The following is a 21,760-nucleotide window of genomic DNA, read 5'->3' as shown; positions in this document are numbered from 1 at the left end:
GCCACCCATTTAACTTCCACTTTCCATTCCAATTCCGATATGACCATCCATAGCCTCCTCTACTGTTGTGATGAGGCCACCTTAGGTTGGAGGAATAACACCCTGTATTCCGTTTGGGTAGCCTCCAACCTGATAGCATGAACATTAATTTCTCAAACTTCTGGTAATGCTCCCCCAGCCCCCACTTCACCATTTCCCATCCCCATTTCCCTCCCTCACCATATCTCCTTGCACGCCCATTGCCTCCCTCTGGTGCTCCTACCCCTCTTCCTTCTTCTATGGCCTTTTGTCTCTTTCAACAATCAACTTCCCAGCACTTTACTTCATCCTTCCCCTGCCATGTCTCATCTATCATTCTATGTTTCTCTCTCCCCAACCCTCCACCTTTTAAATCTACTTAGCTTTTTTCTTCAGCCCTGCCCAAGGGTTTCGGTCTGAAATGTTGACTGTATTCTTTTCTTAAGTGCTTCCTGGCCTGCTGAGTTCTTCCAGCATTTTGTGTGTATTGAATTCAAATATCTAATCAGCCAATCATGTGGCACAACTCAATGCATAAAAACATGCAGACATGGTCAAGTTGTTGTTCAGACTAAACATCAGAATGGGGAAGACATGTGATCTTAATGACTTTGACCATAGACTGATTGTTGATGCCAGACAGAGTGGTTTGAGTATCTCGGGAACTGTGATCTCCTAGGATTCTCACGCACAACAGTCTCTAAAGTTTATAGAAAATAGTGCAAAAAACAGAAAGCATCCAGTGAGCAGCAGTTATGCGGGTGAAGCACCTTATTAATGAGAGAGGTTAGAAGAGAATGGCCAGACTAATTCAAGCTGACAGGAAGGCAACAGTAACTAAAATAACCACACATTACAGCTGTGGTGTGCAGAAGAGCATCTCTGAATGCACAACATGTCAAACCTTGAAGAGGCTGGGCTTCAAAAGCAGTAGGCCACAAATATACACTCAGAGGCCACTTTAATTGGCACATGATGTACCTAATAAAGTGGCCACAGAGTTTATATCTTCTTCCAAAAGATATTTAATAAAATGTTGCATTGTGCAATTAAGATTGAAAGCCAAGAACTGATAGATAATTGGCTAACTAACTCAGAAACAGAGTGGTAATGAAAGATTAGTTTTCAGACTGCAGAAAAGTGTACGGTGGAGTTCCCCATGGGTCTATACTCAGCTCACTGCTTTTGTTAATATATTAATGACTTGTACTTGGAAACAAGGCACAACTTCCAAGAATGCAGCTGGTGAAAATTTAGAGGTGTAATAAACTGTGAAGAGGATAGTTATTGACTTCAAGGAGAGACAGAGGGGACAGGCAGCTGGAATGGGCAGATAGGTGACAGATGGAAGTTAATGCCAACATATGAAGTGTAATGTTCAAGAGGACTAAAATATAAAAGCAAGGATGAAATGGTAAGGCTTTATGAGGCATTGGTCAGACTGCACTTGGAATATGGTAAGCAGGTCTGGGCTCTTTACCTAAGAAAGAATGTGCTGGTATTGGAGAGGGTCCAAAGGAGATTCATGAGAATTATCCTGGGAATGAAATGGTTAACATAAGAGGAGTGTTTGATGGCTCTGGGCCTTTAATCTCTGGAGTTTCGAAGAATGAAGGGGATCTTATTGAAACTTAACGAATATTATAAGAACATGGAATGTGCTGCCTGGGGTGGTGGTAGAGGCAGAAACATCAGAGATGTTTAGATAGACACGTGAATGTGATAAAACTAGAACAATTGTGTAGGCACAATGTACAAGTGCCTCAGAACTTGCACTACCAGGTTCAAGAACAGTTACTACCCCTCAACCATCAGGCTCTTGAGCAAAAGAACATAATTACACCCATTCTGTTTCTCATGTTCCCACAACCAACGATCTCACTTTAAGGATTTTTTATCTTGTTGTTTCATGTTCTCGTTATTTATTGCTATTTATTTATATTTGCTTTTGCACTGTTTGTTGTTCATTGATTCTGTTTACAGTTACTGTTCCGTAGATTTTGCTGTATATGCCAGTGGGTAAAAGAATCTTGGTGTATGTGGTGACATACAGCATATATATTCTGATAATAAATGTTACTTTGAACTTTGAACTTTAGATGAGAGTGGGCATGCAGAGCATGGTTCCAACAGGGGGTACATACTGCTTTAGAATAGAAGGACGTCCCTTTGGAACAGAGATGAGGAGGAATTTCTTTAGCCAGAATGTGGTGAATCTGTGGAATTCATTGGCACAGATGGCTGTGGAGGTCAAGTATTTGAGTGTATTTAAGGTGGAAGTTAATAGGTTTCTGATTAGTAATGGTATCAAAGGTCATGTAGAATACAGCACAGAAACAGAATTTAATTGGTTGGCCCACAATGTTGTACGAACCAATTAAATTAGTAATCAAACTAAGCTAACCTCATCTGCCTACACAATGTCCATATCCTTCTGTTTTCCTCACATTCATGTGCCTATCTAAATATCTCTTAAAAGTCCCTAATGTTTCTGCCTCTACCACCACCCCAGGCACCCACCACTCTATGTAAAAAAAAACTTGCCCCTCACATCTCCTTTTAAGTTTACCGTCTCTTACCTTGAATGTATACCCTCAAGTATTGGACACTTCAACCCAGGGAGAAAGATTCTGTCTGTCAACTTCATCTATGCATCTTGTAGTCTTATAAACTTCTGATCTCCTGTCAGCCACCACCAAGGGGAGAAGGCAGGAGAATGGGGTTGAGAGGGATAATAAAATAGCCATGATAGAATGGCAGAAGAGATTTGATGGGCTAATTCTGCTCCTATAATAGTCTTATGGTCTTATGTTTCAGAAGGAATAATAAGAAGAGGTAATTTAAGTCAGAAGAGGTCAATATACGAGGCCTAATTTGGAGTTTTATGTGCAGTTCTGGTCATCCACCTACAGGAAAGATATCAATAAGATTGAAAGAGTATAGAAAAAATTCACAGGGATGTTGCCAAAACCTGAGGACCTGAGTTGTAGCGAAATGTTGAATAGATTAGGACTTTATGTCCTGGAGCATAGGAGAAGGGGGAGGTATACAATATTATGAGGGTTATAGATAGGGTAAATACAAGCAGGCTTTTTCCACTGTTGGATGAGACGAGAAGTTGAGGTAATAAGTTAAGGGTGAAAAGCGAAATATTCAAGGAAAATCTGATAGGGAGCTTCTTCACTGTGAGGATGTTGCTATGTGGACATGCTGCCAGCAGAAGTGGTGGATGTGGGTTCGATGTCAATATTTAACAAAAATTTTGCTAGGTACTTAGTTTGCTGAAAGGGGTTAAGAAATTAGGTAGGGTTTTGGGCTTTTATCAATAGAGGCACAGTGTGCAAGAGCATCGATCTCTATAAAACATTGGTTGGAGACTAAAGTAGTTTGTCTAGTTCAGAGCAATGTGCTTTATAAAAGATGTAAAGGCTTTAGAGAGAGTGGGATAAAAATAATTGATTAAAATGATTCAGGAAATGAGATGAGCAACTTTAGCTACGTTGAAAGGCTAACATTGTTCTCCATGGGGCAAGAGGAGAGTGCATGGGGATCATTGGAGGTATCCAAAAAATAATCAAAGGTATAAACAGATCAATAAGGAGAAACTGTTGCCACTAACCTGATCTGGAACCAACACGTAAATGGCATCACAAAGAAGGCATGACAGCATCTCTATTTTCTTGGTCGTTTGCATAGATTCAGCATGTCACCTAAAACTTTTCCAAACTTCTATCCATGCACAGTGGAGTATATTTTCTTACTACAACAGGCAGGAGGTACAGGAGTCTTTGGTCCCACACCACCAAGTTCAAGAACAATTTACTATCCTACAACCATTAGGCTTCTGAATCAGTGTGGATACTTCACTCACCATAATCCTGAACTGATTCTACAACCTACTCTACTTCAACCTCCTCTGAAAGACTCACTTTCAAAGACTCTACAGTTCATGGTCTCAGTATTATTTATTTTTTACTTGCACAATTTGTCTTCTTTTGCACATTGGTTTGTTCATTGGTCTTTGTTAATTTATAGTTTTTCATCAATTGTATTGTATTTCTTTCTTTTCCTTTAAATGCCTGTAAGAAAATAAATCACAGGGTAGTATATGGTAATACATGTGTACTTTGATAATAAATTTACTTTGACTTGAGCAAGAATATTTTACACAGTGAATAGTTAGGGCCTGGAATTTTCTTGTGTGATACTAATGGAGGCAGACCCAAATATAACATTCAAAATGAAGATGGATAAATATTTGAAAGTATTTGCAGTGTAATGAGTAGTGGAATAGGATCCGTTGGATTAAACATAGATAGAGCTAGTGTATACTCGGGCCAGATAACCTGCTTTTTTGTGCTGTAACTGTACTGCGTTGGACTTGAATGTGATAGGAGACTGGTGAACACCTGAAGAATGGCTATTGGGACAAAGAAACATTAGTTACTAGAAAGATGGAGTGTTAGTTAGAGGCAAGATGCATGGATGAAGAATATTACAAAATATAGAACACTACAGCACAGTACAAGCCCTTCCGCCCACAATGTTGTGCTGATCTTTTAACCTACTCTACAGTCAATCAACCCTTCATTCGTACATAGTCCTCCATCTTTATCTAAAGGATGGAAAAATGTGCTGAAGGGCTGTGAGGTAAAGCAGAGCAAAGGAAATAATTGACCAGTTCCTTCACAGAGGCAGTAGAGAAACAGTGAACCACATGTCCTCCATTCACAGCTGAGCTGTAACAATGGAAAAGAGTTGTATTAATTGTTTAGAAGAGTGCAGCAACAGCTTGCCACATTCAATTTCATTCAGCAAGTGAGGCTGGTGTAATACTAGCTCCACTGTCGTACCTGGATATTAGCTATGGCTTAGTGGTGGTTTCTGCACTGCTGGTAGTGGGTTGGTGACTCAAATTTCACTGCAGAGTCCTAAGCCCCTGGGATTCTCAGCACTGCACACTCACCAGGGCTACTATTCACTGTGAAAGTCCTGCCCTGTCGTATTTTTACTAACTGAAGTACAATGCTTGTACTTGTCCAATTAAGTTCCACATAGATCCAGATTCCATTATAATCTTAGATAACTCTCTTCACTGTGTATTGTACCAGCAACTTTTGTGAACACAAGAGATTTTGCAGATGCTGGAAATCCAGAGCAACTGACACAAAACGCTGGAGGAACTCAGCAGGTCAGGCAGCTTGTGGAGGCGAATAAACAGCCAACGTTTCTAGCCGAGACACTTAATCAGGACTAATTTTTGTGTTGTCTACAAACTTTTCACTATTGCTGTACTGATGACATTCTCATCCAAAGCATTAATGTAGATGTCAAATACCAGCAGCAGTCTTTGCTTGGTATCCCAATATACAACTGGTCACAGGTCTCCAATCTGAGAAAGAAACATCCACTACTACCTTCTGGCTCCTGCCAGCAAGTCAATTTTGTATCCAGTTCACCAGCTCACCCTGCACCTGCAGTGATCTAATCTTCCAAAATGCTATTGGATAACTTCTTTAAACTTAACTATATCCACTCCTAAAGTGAATGCAAAACATTCCAGTAAAGGAAAGAAAAACGGAGAACTCTAGCTGAGGTTCTGAAAGAAGAGAGTTGAAAGATTATTTTATTTGTCAGATGTACATCAAAATATTGAAACGTGGTGAAATACATCATTTGCATCAAATTGAATCAGCAAGGGTTGTGCTGGACAGCCTGCAAATTTTGCCCACATAGCATGTCCATAACTCACTAATCATAACCGTACATCTTGGTAATGTGGAAGGAAACCAGAGCACCTGGAGGAAATCCACGTGGTCACGGGGAGAATGTACAAGCTCCTTAAAGATAGTGGCGGGAAACAAGTCAAGTCAAGTCGCTTTTTATTGTCATTTCAACCATAACTGCTGGTACAGAACATAGTAAACATGAGACGACGTTTTCCAGGACCATGGTGCTACATGAAACAATACAAAAACTACACTAGACTACACACCTATCCAGGACTGCATAAAGTGCACAAAACAGTGCAGGCACTACAATAAATAATAATAAATAATAAACAAAACAGTAGGCACAGTAGAGGGCAGTAGGTTGGTGTCAGTCCAGGCTCTGGGTATTGAGGAGCCTGATGGCTTAGGGGAAGAAACTGTTACATGGTCTGGTCATGAGAGCCCGAATGCTTCGGTGCCTTTTTCCAGATGGCAGAAGGGAGAAGAGTTTGTATGAGGGGTGCGTGGGGTCCTTCATAATGCTGTTTGCTTTACGGATGCAGCATGTGGTGTAAATGTCTGTAATGGCGGGAAGAGAAACCCCGATGATCTTCTCAGCTGACCTCACTATCCGCTGCAGGGTCTTGTGATCCAAGATGGTGCAATTTCCGAACCAGGCAGTGATGCAGCTGCTCAGGATGCTCTCAATACAACCTCTGTAGAATGTAGTGAGGATGGGGGGTGGGAGATGGACTTTTCTCAGCCTTCGCAGAAAGTAGAGACACTGCTGGGCTTTCTTTGCTATGGAGCTGGTGTTGAGGGACCGGGTGAGATTCTCCACCAGGTGGACACCAAGAAATTTGGTGCTCTTAACGATCTCTACAGAGGAGTCGTTGATGTTCAGCGGTGAGTGGTCGCTCCATGTCCTCCTGAAGTCAACAACTGTCTCTTTTCATCATCCCTAGTTGGTGATCGCTGGTGACGCAAAGTGATTCTGTTAACCACTACACTACCTTGCTGCTCTGGGGCTAATATGGGCCCCTCCTCCGTGGCCATTTGTCATATGGTTGTTTCTGCATCTTGCTGTGTGCATTTCCTGCATTGCAACTTTTCCACATTTCAAAAACTTCAACTCAATTTCACGCAAACAACAGGAATTCTGCAGATGCTGGAAATTCAAGCAACACACATCAAAGTTGCTGGTGAACGCAGCAGGCCAGGCAGCATCTGTAGGAAGAGGTGCAGTCGACGTTTCAGGCCGAGACCCTTCGTCAGGACTAACTGAAGGAAGAGTGAGTAAGGGATTTGAAAGTTGGAGGGGGAGGGGGAGATCCAAAATGATAGGAGAAGACAGGAGGGGGAGGGATAGAGCCAAGAGCTGGACAGGTGATAGGCAAAAGGGGATACGAGAGGATGATACATGGGACAGGAGGTCCGGGAAGAAAGACAAGGGGGGGGGACCCAGAGGATGGGCAAGAGGTATATTCAGAGGGACAGAGGGAGAAAAAGGTGAGAGAAAGAATATGTGCATAAAAATAAGTAACAGATGAGGTACGAGGGGGAGATGGGGCCTTAGCAGAAGTTATATTCCCTCCCCCCCTCTCTCTGCATTCCGCAGGGATCGCTCCCTACGCAACTCCCTTGTCCATTCGTTCCCCCCCCCATCCCTCCCCACTGATCTCCCTCCTGGCACTTATTCGTGTAAGCGGAACAAGTGCTACACATGCCCTTACACTTCCTCCCTTACCACCATTCAGGGCCCCAGTCCTTCCAGGTGAGGCAACACTTCACCTGTGAGTCGACTGGGGTGATATACTGCGTCCGGTGCTCCCGATGTGGCCTTCTATATATTGGCGAGACCCGACGCAGACTGGGAGACCGCTTTGCTGAACATCTATGCTCTGTCCGCCAGAGAAAGCAGGATCTCCCAGTGGCCACACATTTTAATTCCACATCCCATTCCCATTCTGACATGTCTATCCTCGGCCTCCTCTACTGTAAAGATGAAGCCACACTCAGGTTGGAGGAACAACACCTTATATTCCGTCTGGGTAGCCTCCAACCTGATGGCATGAACATCGACTTCTCTAACTTCCGCTAAGGCCCCACCTCCCCCTCGTACCCCATCTGTTACTTATTTTTATGCACACATTCTTTCTCTCACTCTCCTTTTTCTCCCTCTGTCCCTCTGAATATACCTCTTGCCCATCCTCTGGGTCCCCCCCCCCCCTTGTCTTTCTTCCCGGACCTTCTGTCCCATGTATCATCCTCTCGTATCCCCTTTTGCCTATCACCTGTCCAGCTCTTGGCTCTATCCCTCCCCCTCCTGTCTTCTCCTATCATTTTGGATCTCCCCCTCCCCCTCCAACTTTCAAATCCCTTACTCACTCTTCCTTCAGTTAGTCCTGACGAAGGGTCTCGGCCTGAAACGTCGACTGCACCTCTTCCTATAGATGCTGCCTGGCCTGCTGTGTTCACCAGCAACTTTGATGTGTGTAACTCAATTTCACAGATGCTTAATTGGCTATTGATTGCTTTGGGATGACTCAAGATTGTGGAAAGCACTTGTACTTTTGTTGAATGCTAACTCCAATGTTCAACGCTTTGCAGGTATCACAGCTTGAACAAGTTTTTCTTTCCTGGGAAGAATCCCCAGTTACAGACTTAATTACTGTACTAGAGAAATGGTGCTTTATTTGTTTGATTGGTATCTTTCTACACATAACCTGGTTTTGTTGTTCAGTATTATATACTGTAGATACTTGAGTGATTAAGTGTCTTCATCATTCCCCACTTCTCATCAAAAAAATTTACAACTCCCTAACATGTTACAAATTTTCCTCTATCCCTCCAGCATACAGACCGAATTACATATTAAAGAGCTTGTCTTCAGACCTTGCGCCTTAAGTGAGTCCTTTGCACCAAAAAGCTTCACATTTATTTAAATTTCTCAGGAACCAATCTAAAGAAAACACTTCAGGGTATCTTTTTTTTCTTCTGATTGGTTCATGTTTCATAGTGATCAACCAAAAATCAATTTCCCAGGTAAATTTTCACAATCTCTTCAAGCATAAGTCCCTGAAGGCCCTTTCAGAAATGATCTGGAGTCCCTCTATAATTTATTATTCCCTGCAGTGATCCATCAGCCCACTGCTCTGCTCCAATATTAAAGGGCCTGCCTTAATTTTTTTCAGTTAAAAGAACTTCCAATATTTAAGGAAAAATAGTGTAAGGAAGCCATGAGACCATAAGTTATAGGAACAAAATTAAGCCATTCGGCTCAAGTCTGCTCCACCATTCATTCATGGCTGATTTATTTTTCCTCGACACCCCATTCTCCTGTCTTCTCCCCATAAATTTTGACGCCCTTATCAACCACCACTTTAAAACTACTCAATGACGGTCTCCACAGGGGTCTGTGGCAATGAATTCCATAAATTCAGAACCCTCTGGCTAAAGAAATTTCTCATTTCTGTTCTAAGGGATGTCCTTCTATTCTGAGACTCTCCCATTGATGGAAACATCCTTTGCAGGTTCACAGTAGGTCTTAATGAGAATCCCCCTCCCCCATTCTTCTAAACGCTTAATATATTAACCCTTTCATTCTTGGAATAATTCTCGTGAACCTCCTCTGCACCTTCTCCATTGCATGCATATCCTTTTTTAGATATAGACAATAGGTGCAGGAGTAGGTCATTCGGCCCTTCGAGCCAGCACTGCCATTCATGGCTGATCATCCACAATCAGTATCCAGTTCCTGCCTTATCCCCATAACCTTTGATTCCGCTATCTTTAAGAGCTCTATCCATCTCTTTCTTGAAAACATTCAGGGACTTGGCCTCCACTGCCTTCTGGGGCAGAGCATTCCACATATCCACCACTCACTGGGTGAAAAAGTTTTTCCTCAACTCTGTTCTAAATGGCCTACCCCTTATTCTTAAACTGTGGCCTCTGGTTCTGGACTCACCCATCAGCGGGAACGTGCTTCCTGCCTCCAGCGTGTCCAATCCCTTAATAATCTTATATGTTTCAATCAGATCCCCTCTCATCCTTCTAAATTCCAGTGTATACAAGCCCAGTCACTCCAATCTTTCAACATATGACAGTCCCGCCATCCCGGGGATTAACCTTGTGAACCTACGCTGCACTCCCTCAATAGCAAGAATGTCCTTCCTCAAATTTGGAGACCAAAGCTGCACACAATACTCCAGGTGTGGTCTCATCAGAGTCCTGTACAGCTGCAGAAGGACCTCTTTGCTCCTATACCCAATTCCCCTTGTTATGAAGGCCAGCATGCCATTAGCTTTCTTCACTACCTGCTGTACCTGCATGCTTTCAGTGACTGATGTACAAGAACACCTAGATCTCGTTGTACTTCCGCTTTTCCTAACTTGACTCCATTTAGATAATAATCTGCCTTCCTGTTCTTACCACCAAAGTGGATAACCTCACACTTATCCATATTAAACTGCATCTGCCATGCATCCGCCCACTCACCCAGCCTGTCCAAGTCACCCTGCATTCTCATAACATCCTCCTCATATTTCACACTGCCACCCAGCGTTGTGTCATCTGCAAATTTGCTAATGTTACTTTTAATCCCTTCATCTAAATCATTAATGTATATTGTAAACAGCCGCGGATCCAAAGCTGCTCAAATATACAGTACAACCAGATAATTCTGATTCTCACTCCTCTTTATTGTAGGATTCAATATAGTTGATATATTCTTTTAATTTCTTCTGCATTGCCCTCAGATGAACTTTGGTCACCTCTGCAAGGTTATATTTGTACAGCTCTGGCAATGTGTACTTTGCTTGCCTCTCTCTGTTAGTTACCTACTTAGAATCCAAGGTCCTCTCTCTATTTATTTTTCTCCTGGTCTTTGTTGGTATATTTCTTCCTGGCTACATCATCTGAACTCATATAATCACTTTCTGTATGGCTTCGGATAGTCAAAGTCAAAGGTCAAAGTAAAATTTATTATCAAAATACATATATGTTATCATATACTACTTTGAGATTCATTTTCTTACATGCATTTAATTGAATTGACTTTATTACTTCCATCCTTCAGATGCATGAGGGGTAAAAATCTTTACGTTATATCTCCATCTAAATGTGCAATCTATGGTAATTTATAATTAATAGTATGTACAACAGGACAGGCAATATAGCATAGAAATACAATTGTATCAGCAGGAATTAATCAGTCTGATGGCCTGGTGGAAGGAGCTGTCCCAGTGTCTGTTGGTCCTGTCTTTTATGCTGTGATACCGTTTCCCGGATGGTAGCAGCTGGAACAGTTTGTGGTTGGGGTAACTTGGATCCCTAATGATCCTTTGGACCCTTTTTACACACCTGTCTTTGTAACTGTCCTGGATAGTGGGAGTTCACATCTACAGATGCGCTGGGCTGTTCACACCACTCTCTGCAGAGTCCTGCGATTGAGGGAAGTACAGTTCTCATACTAGGTAGTGATTCAGCCAGTCAGGATGCTCTCAATTGTGACCCTGTGGATAGTTTTTAGGATTTGGGGGCCCGTACTAAACTTCTTCAACCATCTGAGGTGAAAGAGTTGCTGTTGTGCTTTTTCACCACACAGCCGGTATGTGCAGACTACGTGTGATTCTCGATGATGTGTATGCAGAGGGACTTAAAGCTGTTCACCCTCTCAACCCCAGATCCATTGATGTCAATAGGGGTTAACCTGTCTCCATTCCTCCTGTAGTCCACAATCAGCTCCTTTGTTTTTGCGATATTGAGGGAGGCCTCTTCTCTGTATGCTGCCTCATTATTATTTGAGATTATGCCAATCAATGTAGTAAGTATCATCAGCAAATTTAATTAGCAGATTGGAGCTGAGGTGACACAATCATGGGTATACAGAGAGTAAAGGAGGGGGCTTAGGACAGCCCTGAGGGGTACCTCTGTTGAGGGTCAGAGGGGCAGAGGTGAGGGAGCCCACTCTTAACACCTGCTGGCAATCTGACATGAAGTACAGGATCCAGCTGCACAAGGTAGGCTGAAGGCTAAGGTCTCTGAGCTTCTTGTCGAGCCCGGAGGGAATTATGGTGTTGAATGCTGAACTGTAGTCCAAGAACAGCATTCTCACATAAACATCCTTCTTCTCGAGATGTGTAAGGACGGTGTGTAGAACTGTGGCTATTGTGTCATCTATCAATTGGTTGTGTCAGTAGTGAATTGTAGGGGGTCCAGTGTGGGTGGTAGCATGTGGCAGATGTAGTCCTTGACCAGCCTCTCAAAGTAGGAAAATAAAGAAATTTAATAGAAGTAATAAAAATATATGCTTAAACAAAGGCTGACAAATAACCAATGTGCAAATAAAAATATTAATGCTGAGGATGTGAGTTATAAAATGTCTTTGAAAATGAGTGTAGCTTGAGTGAAGTTATCCATGCCCTTTCAGGAAACTAATGGTTATAGGGTTCCTGGCCTGATGGTATGGGCTTCTGTACCTCCCGCCTGATGGTATTAGCGAAAAAGAATTGAGATGGTGAGGGTCTTTGATAATGGATGCTGCTTTTTTTATGGCAGTGCTCCTTGTATATGTGCTCAATGGTGGAGAGGGCTCTGCCTGTGATGATCTAGGCCAGGGATTCCCAACCTGGAGTCCACAGCCTCCTTAGTTAATGGTAGGGCCTGGCATAATAAAGCTTGGGAACCCCTGGCCTAGGCTGTATCCAGCATTTTCTGTGGACATTTCCATTCCTGGAAATGGATTGGTGTTTCCATATCAGGCCATTATACAACCAGACAGGATACTCTCCACTGTATGTCTATAGAAGTTTGTCAAAGTTTTAGATGACATGCTGAATCTATGTAAACTTCAAGAAAGTAGTTGTGCTTTCTTGACTTCTTTGTGATGGCACTTAAATGCTGATCCCAGGATAGAACCTCTATTATGATAACGTTAAGGAATTTAAAGCTGCTGACTCTCTCCATCTCCTACCCCCGATGAGGACTGGCTCATGGACCCCTGGCTTCTTCCTCACGTAATCAGTAATCAGCTCTTTGTATGGCTACCTTCCTTCCTGATATTTCCCTGCCAATGCCATTCTTCCCTTCAATGATGGTGAATTTCTTACGCCGACAGAGATTTACCATAGCTCAAATGTGACGAGGCAGCATCTCTGTTAAGAGTGTTACGAGAATACACATAAAATTAAGATGTTTGCTGGCCTGGGCTAGCATCAGTGGCATCAGCAGTTGGTCTGCCACCTGCCCTCAGGGGAAGGAGAGATAAGGAACAATGGAGCAGCGTCTGGAGATGTGTAATGAAGGGATGTGGGAGGAAGAGCTGTCTGGAGCGGCTCCCCCCCCTTTGAAGCCTGAACTGTTTGAAGTGATGGACAGGCGATACCCCAGCAGGGGGATAAAAAGGGACAGGTTCGCTAAGACAGACACACATGCCACCCGAGGTAACGAGACCCTGGAAGCGGTGCGCTTCTCACGAGTGGGTGAGAAGTCCCAGACAACGACAAGGGTGGAAAGGTACGATCAGCGGGAACCCGGTGTGTGTCCGCCCTTGCCTGGGTGCCGGGTTCACTGCAGAGGATCGACCGCATCTGGAGGAGGGGTCACAGTCGGTGACCTCAGGTGACATCACCAAGGACCCGCCCAAAAAGCTGTTTGTGAGCCATCTCGCTGGTCTGTGAGCCATCTTGCTGGTCTGTGAGTGAAGCCGTTCTGAATGATGAGTTGTTCCTATTCTATCTCTCTCTTCCCCCACATTGTCCACCGCCATGGCAACGATTACTGCGAACTGAACTACTAAACTGGACTGAACTTTGAGTCATTTTGAAATTGGTCATTTACCCCTAGACAACGATAGAGCTTGATTGATGCTGTTATCTTAATTCTGTGCACATGTGCGTTTATCATCGCTGAACTGTTGCATTTATTATCCTTTCGATTAATGTGTTGCTTGTTTCTTTAATAAAACTTTCTTAGTTCTAGTACTCCAGACTCCAACTGAGTGATCCATTTCTGCTGGTTTGGCAACCCAGTTACGGGGTACGTAACATAAGTGGGGTTCTCGTCCGCGATTTTGAACGCTAAATTTGGGACGGAGTAAATTGATTGGGTTAAAATTCCCGAAAGAAAGAAAAGACAAACAGCAGAAATGGAGGTTGAGGAATTTATAAAGGCGCCGACCTTGGAGGCATTAGAGGATGCCAGGAAATCGGAATTGATAGCTGTGGCAAAACGGGTGAATCTTGCTAAGGTGAAGTCGACGACGAGGAGAGAGGAGATACACAGAGCTATTGTAGAGCACTATGTATCTAAAGGTGTGTTTCCCCAAGGTGAGCTGGGGGAGGTGTCTATTGAAAAACCTGCTGGAGACGCGGTACAGGTACAGCTTGAAAAACTGAGACTCGAGCACGAGTTCCGGGTACGGCAGTTAGAAAGGCAGGAGAAAGAGAGAGAGTTAGAAAGGCAGGAGAAAGAGAGAGAGTTAGAAAGGCAGGAGAAAGAGAGAGAGTTAGAAAGGCAGGAGAAAGAGAGAGAGTTAGAAAGGCGGGAGAGAGAGAAAGAGGTAGAAAGGCAAGAGAGAGAAAGACAGTTGGAGAGAGAAGAGAGAGAGAGGGACAGACAGTTGGAGAGAGAAGAGAGAGAGAGGGACAGACAGTTGGAGAGAGAGGAGAAACAGAGGGAAAGGGAATTTGAGCTGGAGAAGTTAAAGATAAGGGCCGAGCAGGGGCTCGTGCCGAACCAAGGTGGAGGGTTCCGGGCGACCCAGGAGGTTAGGCTGGTTCCCCCATTTGACGATACCGATGTGGATCGGTACTTTCTCCATTTCGAAAAAGTGGCCATAAGTCAGGAATGGCCGAGGGATAAGTGGGTTGTCTTACTTCAGAGTGTACTGAAAGGGAAGGCCCAACAAGCTTACTCCGCTTTATCCCCGGAAGATGCCCAGAAGTATGAGGTGGTGAAGGAGGCCATCCTCAGGATTTATGAGTTGGTCCCGGAGGCATACCGTCAGAGGTTCCGGAATGCGAGGAAGCGGTGGGACCGCACGTATTTGGAGTTTGCTCGTGAGATGCAAACATATTGTGAGCGTTGGTGCGCCTCGAAAGGGGTAGAGGGGGATTATGACAGACTGCTGCAACTGGTTCGGATTGAGCAGTTTAAAGGTTGTGTCCCTGAGGGTATGAGACCCTACCTCGATGAGAAAGAGGCAGCCACGTTAGCCGCAACTGCTAAGTTAGCGGATGAGTATGCGTTGACGCATAAAATGAAGGTTGCCCCGAGTAAAGGCTACCAGAAGGGTAGTCAGGACGGCGGGGAGAGTCCACCGGAAAAGTCAGAAAGTAAGCCGGGGACTAGTGAAAAGGATAAGGTAGACCGGGAGCAGTCTGGTAGGAAGTCTCCTGGGGTCGTCTGTTATAATTGTGGGAAAGTCGGACACTTTGCGTCCAGGTGCTTTGCCCCAAGGAAGGAGACGGGGAAAGGAAAAGCGGAAATTTGGAATGGCTGTATTGAGCTGTTAAGCGAACCGCTAGGGAAGGACAGGTCTGAAAAAGTCCAGGAAGGGCGCGAGAGGTTTATCTCGGCCGGATTGGTGTCAGTGAAGGAGAGGTTAAAACCAGTTCCAGTGCGGATCTGGAGAGACACGGGAGCGTGTCAGTCACTAATACTGAAGAGTGTATTAGAGTTTAGCTCAGAGACCCAGACTGGGGAGGTAGAGGTCAAAGGTGTTGGGGAAGGGACAGAGTCAGTCCCTTTGCACCAGATACATTTACAGAGCAACCTGGTCTCTGGACTAGTCACGATCGGGGTGAGGTCCGAATTACCGATGAAAGACGTGGAAGTGTTGCTCGGTAATGACATCGCCGGAGGAATCGTGTTCCCAGTTGTGAGATTGACGGGTCAGCCTGCCAGCATGGAGGCCCCGCCCGCGATGGTGAATTTGGCTGAAACATTTCTGCCAACCTTGTATGAGACAGGGTGTAGTGAGATAAGAGGTAGTGAGGGAGCTGGGACGGACGTAGCAGTAGCCGGGAAAGAATTTGTGCAGACGCAGGAGCGAGACGAGGGGCTGATGGTTTTTGCCGAGACCGCTCTCTCTGACACAGCCTTGACAAGGGAACTAGTAGGCTATTGTGCGGATGAGGAAGTGCTAAGGAAGAAAGGGAAATCAAGTACAGTACCCGCAGATGAGGAATGGGGGGTGGTGCAAAAGAGTTATGGGGATGAGGTTTTTAACATGGCCTACGAGGTACCCCCCGGTGGACATTTTGCGGTGCTGGAGGAAACAGTTGGTGGAATCATGAAAGAGATTTACCGGCTGCCCAGGGGGAAGAATGTTATTGATCATGACCGACGCGAACTGAGACGGTCACCGGCTTTTGATATGCTAACAAACCTAGTCGGTGTTAGCGTGGAAATCAATGAAGCTAGAGGCCCCCTGATAAGAGGAAAAAACCATTTTGAAAAGATTAGGATGGGATCGGTCAGATGGGAGAAGGCTATTGTTTTGGCCAGGTCTACTGATAAGGTCTCTCCCTTAATCCCCGAAGGAGTAATTAAACGACTCGCACCCATGTGTTTGATTGTCCCGAGGAAATGCAAAGAACTGGGACGTTGGGTTATGTCTGTTACAATAGGGCGGCCAAGTAAACAACACCCATATTTTTTGAGTAATTCAGTGACTAAAGGGCTGATGAACACAGAGGTGTGTATTGGCAATTTAACACGGCTGTCTGAAGCCAGCTTGATAGTGAACCTTGAAAAAAATGAATTCGGCCACACGAATGTCACTTACCTGGGAATTGTGGTGACACAGGGGCAGCTGGCAGTGATGCAAGCTACAGTGCAGGCTATCGCTGACCTCCCAACCCCGACAGACAGGAGGGCCCTCAGAAGGCTTTTGGAGATGGTGGGGTACTGCAGGAAGTTTTGCAATAACTCTGCGGTCAATACCCGTCCCCCTCCTACTAAGCCCTTGCGAGGGAAAATTGAGTCGGAATGGGACGACCCTTGTTGTTGTGGTCCGGGACAAAACCAAATGAGAGGTTACATTGGTCGCAATTCATCAGTGTTTTTGGCCACTATGAAGTTTGCTGAGTTGGAGCCTGGTCTAAGGGATTATTAATAACACGTGTAAAAGGAACAGAAAATGTGATGACTGTCTGTCAAGGTGTTGACAGCTTCAAATTCTCTGTATTAGCTAAATAACTGTTAAAGATGTATATTGTGTAGGTATCAGATAATGTAGTCATGTTTGTAATTTTTACCTCCCGGTAAAAATCCTTAAAGGGGGGAAGTGTTACGAGAATACACATAAAATTAAGATGTTTGCTGGCCTGGGCTAGCATCAGTGGCATCAGCAGTTGGTCTGCCACCTGCCCTCAGGGGAAGGAGAGATAAGGAACAATGGAGCAGCGTCTGGAGATGTGTAATGAAGGGATGTGGGAGGAAGAGCTGTCTGGAGCGGCTCCCCCCCCCCCTTTGAAGCCTGAACTGTTTGAAGTGATGGACAGGCGATACCCCAGCAGGGGGATAAAAAGGGACAGGTTCGCTAAGACAGACACACACGCCACCCGAGGTAACGAGACCCTGGAAGCGGTGCGCTTCTCACGAGTGGGTGAGAAGTCCCAGACAACGACAAGGGTGGAAAGGTACGATCAGCGGGAACCCGGTGTGTGTCCGCCCTTGCCTGGGTGCCGGGTTCACTGCAGAGGATCGACCGATCTGGAGGAGGGGTCACAGTCGGTGACCTCAGGTGACATCACCAAGGACCCGCCCAAAAAGCTGTTTGTGAGCCATCCTGCTGGTCTGTGAGTGAAGCCGTTCTGAATGATGAGTTGTTCCTATTCTATCTCTCTCTTCCCCCACATTGTCCACCGCCATGGCAACGATTACTGCGAACTGAACTACTAAACTGGACTGAACTTTGAGTCATTTTGAAATTGGTCATTTACCCCTAGACAACGATAGAGCTTGATTGATGCTGTTATCTTAATTCTGTGCACATGTGCGTTTATCATCGCTGAACTGTTGCATTTATTATCCTTTCGATTAATGTGTTGCTTGTTTCTTTAATAAAACTTTCTTAGTTCTAGTACTCCAGACTCCAACTGAGTGATCCATTTCTGCTGGTTTGGCAACCCAGTTACGGGGTACGTAACATAAGAAACAGGTTTAAAGCTCAGGTCTGAGACCCTATGTTGTCACACAAAGGTGGGGAAGGTGAGGAACAGCTACAGTAGCATGGCAGTTAGTGTAATGCTATTACAGCACCAGCAATCAGTGATCGGGGTTTAGTTCTTGCCGCTCTCTGTAAGCAGTTTGTATATTCTCCCTGGGACTGCTTGGGTTTCCTCCGGATGCTCCGGTTTCCTTTCACTTTCCAAAGACATTCAGGTAGTGGTTAGTAATTATTATCCATGTTATGTTGGCATGAGAAATGTGTCGACGCTTGATGACTGCACTGTGTTGTTCATTGATGCAAATGATGCATTTCACTGTATGTCCAATGTACATGTGACAAATAAAGCTAATCTTTCAATTTCTTTAAAAACAGTTCAAAGATCTGACAAGGGCCTTGGGTGAGAAAAGTCAACTCTGCTTCTATTTCCAGACCTGCAGAATACTTCCTGTATTTTTTGTTTTTATTTCAGATTCTAGCATCTACAGTATTTTATCTACTGATGTAGTAAATTGGGAGTAGACATCTACAGTTTATGTTTTAATTTTCAGAAGCATTAAACTAAGCCTCTCTTAGCCCCTCAGATGGAGTTCAGTGGTCCCACTGTACCAAGGAAGCACAGATAAGTTCTCCCTTATTGATTCCTTAATCAACTTCATTAAAGAAATAAATCTTCAGGCTCAGTTATCTATTGCTTGAGCACACAATTGTGATTACATTCCAAATGTCCTAGTAAAGCAGATTGGGGTGTCCTGAGGCTCAGAGAAATGCAATAGAAGTGTAGTTCGCTTGTTGTTCTGAACTGCACAATTTTCCACAAAACTGTGATGGCTAATCCAGATGAGATGGATTGAGAGGTAAAATAAGAGGAGGCAAAGCAATATTAGTTAAGGAAACAATTACAACTGCAAGGATATTATATTAAAAAGATAAACAAATTGGTTGAATTGAAGAATGAAACTTGGAAAATCACATTCCTGACAAAAAGTCTTTGACCTGAAACATTGATCCATTTCTCTTTACACATTGGAGCATTGTGTGCAGTTCCTGTCACCTACCTACAGGAACTCCATAAGACTGAAAAAGTAGAGAGAAAATTGCAAGCAGGCGTTTTGCACCAAGGTTAGGTAAGACGAGAACTAGAGGTCATAAGTTAGGGTGAAGAGTGAAGGAGGACCTGAGGGGGAACTTCTTCACTCAGAGGTTGTGGAATGAGTTGCCAGTTGAAGTAGTGGATGCAGGTTTGATTGCAACACTTAAGAGAAGTTTAGATAAGTACATGGATAGGAGGGGCGTTGGAGAGCTATGATCCAGGTGTGGGTCAATGGGACTAGGCAGAATAACAGTTCAGCATGGACTAGGTGCGCTAAATGGCCTGTTCCTGTGCTGTAATGTTCTATGACTCTTTGACACAGATGCTGCCTGAGCTGTTAAGTATTTTCAATATTGTCCTGATGGAGGGTCTCGGCCAGAAACGTTGACTGCTTGTTCCCACAATAGATGCTGTCTGACCTGTTAAATTCCTCCAGCATTTTGCGTGTGGCTCTGGATTTCCAGTATCTGCAGAATATCTTTCCAATATATTCTGCTTTTCTTTGTTTTTGATTTACAGTTAATTATCATTGCCCACTCTGTGATCTCTAATGCCCACAAACAGTAAAATTGATAGAAGTGAAGATGTCAGCAAGATTCTGAGGTGCAATACAATAAGGCAAGGATAATTTGAGATTTAAACAGCCAGAGCATTAATTAAGGCAGAACCAGAAAGAAAGAAGGTAAGAATTCTAGGTGTTCATAAAGGCTGGTGCTAGAGTGTAGCGGCTCATTGCAAGATGCTCTCTGCAGATCTACTTATCACTTCATTAATCATTCTACACTTTAAAATCTGCTTCAATGTATTGACGTGATGAAATGATCTGTATGAATAGCTTGCAAAACAACTTTTTTTCAATTGTACCCCGTGACAATAATAACCAATTTACCAATTTTTAAATCAATATTTAAGCCCAAAAAAAGGAGGGCATGGAAATAGGATGTTGCATTGCGGTATAGACTTATTAATTTCCTTGTATTTTTTTCTTGTTGTTTAACTTTCTTACGCTTGCTTCTATTGTTATATAATCACCTTTATACATGTAATTTTTCGGTGAATTTTCCAGTTCCTTCTTTATCTTTCTAGAAAGTTCTTAGTTTTCAGTAGTAGGCGTCATGCCACTTAAATCTGGTGATTTTATAGGTTAATTGTTATCACTGAAATTTCTTTATCTCCAGTTTGAGTATGAGACAATCACGACTGCTTTTTCCTTCGTCTATCGTTTTCTCGTTGTCTTTTCTTGTTCATTTGTTGCTACTGTAATACTTAATAAAACAGCTGTGAGCAATAAGTTTTATGCCTCATTTTTGACTTCCTAAGAACCTCTGGATCGCAAAGCATAAGGATCCAACAAGGCTTAGTTTTGGGGAATGAAGTAGAAAAGATGCACAGCATATCAAGGCAGCACACACAAAATGCTGGAGGAACTCAGCAGGCTAGACAGATTTTGTGTGTGTTGCTTGGATTTCCAGAAATTGCAGGTTTTCTTTTTTTTTGTGATCAGCATATTAAGGACAGTGCTGATAATTTAGACCATAAGACAAAGGAGCCGAAGTCGGCCATTCGACCCATTGAGTCTGCTCCGCCATTTTATCATGAGCTGATCCATTCTCCCATTTAGTCCCACTCCCCTGCCTTCTCACTGTAACTTTTGATGCCCTGGCTACTCAGATACCTATCAATCTCTGCCTTAAATACACCCAATGACTTGGCCTCCACTGCTGCCCGTGGAAACAAATTCCATAGATTCACCACCCTCTGGCTAAAAAAAATTTCTTCGCATCTCTGTTCTAAATGGACACCCTTCAATCCTTAAGTCATGCCCTCTCGTACTAGACTCGCCCACGATGGGAAACAATTTTGCCACATCCACTCTGTCCATGCCTTTCAACATTCGAAATGTTTCTATGAGGTCTTCCCTCATTCTTCTAAACTCCAAGGAATATAGTCCAAGAGCAGACAAATGTTCCTCATATGTTAACCCTCTCATTCCTGGAATCATTCTAGTGAATCTTCTCTGAACCCTGTCCAACGTCAGCACATCCTTTCTTAAATAAGGAGCCCAAAACTGCCCACAGTACTCCAAGTAAGGTCTTACCAGTGCCTTATAGAGCCTCAACATCACATCCCTGTTCCTATACTCTATTCCACTAGAAATGAATGCCAACATTGCATTCGCCTTCTTCACCACTGACTCAACCTGGAAGTTAACCTTAAGGGTATCCTGCACGAGGACTCCCAAATCCTGTTGCATCTCAGAACTTTGAATTCTCTCCCCATTTAAATAATAGTCTGCCCATTTATTTCTTCTGCCAAAGTGCATAACCATACACTTTCCAACATTGTATTTCATTTGCCACTTCTTTGCCCATTCTCCCAATCTATCCAAGTCTCTCTGCAGACTCTCTGTTTCCTCAGCACTACCGGCACCTCCACCTATCTTTGTATCATCAGCAAACTTAGCCACAAAGCCATCTATTCCATAACCCAAATCATTGATGTACAATGTAAAAAGAAGCAGCCCCAACACTGATCCCTGTGGAACACCACTGGTAACCGGCAGCCAACCAGAATAGGATCCCTTTATTCCCACTTTCTGTTATCTGCCAATCAGCCAACGCTCTATCCACGTATGTAACTTTCCTGTAATTCCATGGGCTCTTATCTTGTTAAGCAGCCTCATGTGTGGCACCTTCTCAAAGGTCTTCTGAAAATCCAACATCCACTGCATCTCCCTTGTCTAGCCTACGTAATTTCCTCAAA

General features: G+C 43.8%; 2 protein-coding genes across 3 annotated transcripts in view; both read left to right on the top strand.

The window, feature by feature from the left end:
* The window catches only part of LOC134344939 (uncharacterized), a 199,510-nt gene extending 181,410 nt beyond the window's left edge, over positions 1–18,100 (top strand). Inside the window, exon 2 of the mRNA XM_063045077.1 lies at positions 16,956–18,100. The gene's annotated coding sequence lies outside the window, so the exon portion shown is untranslated. The remainder of the gene's footprint in view (positions 1–16,955) is intronic.
* The window catches only part of ttc7b (tetratricopeptide repeat domain 7B), a 477,499-nt gene that overhangs the window by 65,629 nt on the left and 390,110 nt on the right, over positions 1–21,760 (top strand). The window lies entirely within an intron of this gene.

This window comes from Mobula hypostoma, chromosome 1, assembly GCF_963921235.1.
Source record: "Mobula hypostoma chromosome 1, sMobHyp1.1, whole genome shotgun sequence".
NCBI lineage: Eukaryota > Metazoa > Chordata > Chondrichthyes > Myliobatiformes > Myliobatidae > Mobula > Mobula hypostoma.
This window is presented reverse-complemented; position numbering and strand designations above follow the sequence as displayed.